Source organism: Myodes glareolus, chromosome 20, assembly GCF_982192425.1.
Source record: "Myodes glareolus chromosome 20, mMyoGla1.1, whole genome shotgun sequence".
NCBI classification, from domain to species: Eukaryota; Metazoa; Chordata; class Mammalia; order Rodentia; family Cricetidae; genus Myodes; species Myodes glareolus.
In genome coordinates, this window is record NC_142045.1 from 17,314,992 (window position 1) to 17,318,458 (window position 3,467).

At 40.1% G+C, this 3,467-nt stretch overlaps 1 pseudogene; it reads left to right on the forward strand.

Annotated features, from left to right (window-relative positions):
- The first annotated feature begins 1,974 nt into the window (after positions 1 to 1,974).
- Positions 1,975 to 2,467, forward strand: LOC148118780 (small ribosomal subunit protein eS8 pseudogene; annotated as a pseudogene).
- The last annotated feature ends 1,000 nt before the right edge of the window (positions 2,468 to 3,467 follow it).

Sequence of the window (3,467 nt, forward strand, 5' to 3'; positions counted from 1 at the left end):
TAATGTCTGCAGTTCTTTTAGCCCAGGGCTGAGATGGCATTGGAAAAGCACTGAGTACTGTGTCTGGTTGATGACAGTGTCTTTCCCATCATCTTCCACCTGACAAGATCTTGGCTGAGATACTACCATCACAATGGAGGCATCTGCTAAAAAATTTCCAAAATAAGAACCCAGGCTAGTAACACAGAACGGAATGAGAGTAAACGTGTCCTGATTCATTTTAAGATGAATTTGTTATCTGAAAGATAATGTATAAATATATAAAATTATATATGTACACTGACTTCATGTCAACTAAGTTTTGCCATTTCACATACCTTGGGCCCTCAAACAACTTTGCTTTCTGTCAGTTTTTTATTAGCTAATGAGAGTAGTAGTGCTTTGCTTTTGACAGCCTAAAATCTGGTCTGAATCATACTAAAGATGATTTTTCTAACATTCTTACCATGACACAAAAAACATGGCATTACAATTATCTGATTTGATCATTTACAAAAGCATATTACTATATCCCCTTCAAATGATTATTGTCTGATCAATCCACATAGCTGTAAAACCTTGGGTGTTTTAATAATATTGTAGCTAGACTATAGATGCTGAATTATATGGATTACTATATGTGTTATACAACCTCAGCAGGCATGTCATTCATTATCATAACTAGAAATTATGCTGCCTACATGTGCCTGTTTGTATGTATGAAGAAGTATAAGCATATTAATGCACGTTTGCGTGGAAGTCAGGGGACAACCTCTGACATGATACTTCAGAAGCCGCCAACCTTGCTTTTCGTTTAAGATTTGTTTTTTTGTTCCATAAATTTGAATGTTTTGCTTGCTTTAATGTAAGTGAACTGCATGCTTTCCTGGTGCCTGCAGACGCCAGGGAAGGGATGGATCTCCTGCAAATGGAGTTAAGCAATGGTTGTAAGCTACCATGTCGTACTGGGACAGAACCTGGTCCTCAACAAGAACAGTAAATGCTCTTAAATTCCGAGCTATCTCTTTAGCCCATTAATCTTGTGTTGTTATTTTCTTCAACAAGGTCTCTCACTGGCTTGCATCTCACTAATTAGACTTAACTGATTGGTCAGTCAGGGAACCCCAGGGATTCTCTTATCTCCCAGTTCAGTGCTGGGATTAAAGTGTGCCACCATGTCCAGTCTTTTACATGGGTACTGAAAATTTAACACTGGACCTGATGAATCAGGTACTTTACCAGTTGATATTTCTCCTTAATGGTACTTGCATCATGGGTTTTAAATTGTTATGATATTTAAAATCTTCCTAACTTGTCACTCAAAATGTCCTGTATAGATTAGGTTAAAGTTCTAAAGTGATAAATTCACTAGGATACAACATATGGTATATTGTACATTTCTTAAATATAAAAACCACCATAAAAAGTTAAAACACATTCAATTTTTTTCTCTGCCTCCTAAAATTCCTTCTTTCTTGACAGGACATTACTTATATACGTGCATTCAAATGCTGATCTCTTATGATAAGATGATCTTATGATAAGATTATAAAATAAAACTATCTGAAATAAAATCATTTAAAACTGAAAATGCATTTAATACTCTTAAGTGAGTCTAGAGACTTAATAACATGTACTGTAGAGTGGCAACTACTTGCCCTTGCGAGTAAGTAGCTGTCTGGTAGTGGAAACTCATCATCAGGGTGCCGGTGTCATCTTTACTTATGATCAGCTTGAGAGAAGGTCCAATTAAAAAATCTCCTGTATGGTTTCTACCAGGTTTTTATAGCGTCTGTAAACCAGGACATTGCTATTTCCAGCCAGCTCCGAGTGATGGGCGTCTCTTAGGACTACTAGCAGAAGCTTCCCAAGACCTGAGGTAAGAGAAAGACCTACCAGAAGTAGCAGGAGTATTATATGAGCTAGAACAGCCTTCTGCAAACACTAAGAATTGGATCTCATTGTGTGTGTGTGTGTGTGTGTGTGTGTGTATACACAGTCTGAGTTCAAGTAGGCAGTAAAAAGTACAAAGCCCTAAGATTGAACGTGGGGAATTTTTCTGGGACTCTGAATATTGTGCTTGCAAAACAGGGATCTCTGATGCTGTCTCCAGTGCATCCAATAGCAAGCTGGGCTGCAGCAAAGCCCTGGGGAAGAACTGCACAGTGCATTGGACAGCACAGTGTAACACAGTAGTGCAAGCCGCGCTTTGCCCTGCCATGGGTCACAAGAAAGGGGTCGAGCTGACTCCTGAGGAGGAAGAGCTTTAAAACAAAAAATGACCAAAGAAAATTCAAAAGAAATATGATGAAAGGAAGAACACCAAAATCAGCAGTCGTATCTTCTGGAGGATCAGCTCCATCATGGTAGATTTCTTGCCTGTACTGCCTCAAGACTAGGCCAGTATGGAAGAGCAGAGGGCTATGTTCTAGAAGGCAAGGAGCTGGAGTTCTATCTGAGAAAGAGCGAAGCCAGGAAAGGCAAATAAACCATCATTCATAGCTCATAAAATAAAGGTCGTTATTGTCCTATATATAAAAAAACATGTTGCTAATGTAATGCAAAATAAGCTTTAGTTAATGACTGTGTGTGTATGTGTATGTGATATGTCATTTCTTTTCTTAATATGATCACATTAATTTAAATTTACGTGTTCTTACTAATGTCTTCAGAGACATCAGTACCATGCTACAAACATTTGGTTGAATTTACATATATGTTCAGAGCTTTCTTTACCATCATTTCTCATGAACATCCATTTTTTAAAGTTTAGCCAAAAGGGGACTTTGCTTTTCTCTTATACTCAACACCGAAGCCACCGGAAAATCCTATAAGCTCCCATCAGAATTAAAGCCAAAGGGTTTCAGATACAGTTCAACATGAGAGTGCTTGCCTTGAAGGCATGTGGCCCCGAGGTGATCCTCAGCAACACAAATCAATAAAAAGGAATCAGCACCTCAGCCTACCATAACCAGGTGCCATTACTGCAACCACTCACCATTCTTTTAAATATCGCAACAGCTCACTCACTCAGTCACCTTTGCCCTGAACCGCCCCCCCCCCGACTCTTAATCCCTAACCCAGAAGGCAGAGTGAAGCTTCTAAAGATGGAGTTAGAACATGGCACTCCTCTGTTCAAAGTCCTCCAAGAGCTCACATCACTCACAGAGTCCCAGCAAGGCACGGAGGTATCCTGCCCCGACCGCGGTTTCCATAGTCTTTTCTCATACAGCTCTATTTCAGCGGCTTCTGACATGTCGTCTGAACGCCCCGGGCTCCCTCTCATTCAGAGCGTACATGTCATGGTTTCTCTGCCTGGCACTCTCTTCGTACACACTTTTCTGTCTAGACATATAAAGCACTCTCACTCGGTTACATTCTGTCCTCAAACATCGGAGTCTGTGGCAGGGCCAGACTATTTCATTTCCAAGTTTCAATCCTTCGTCTTACTTAGTTGGGGTCCCTATTGCGGCGGTGATGAAACGCCA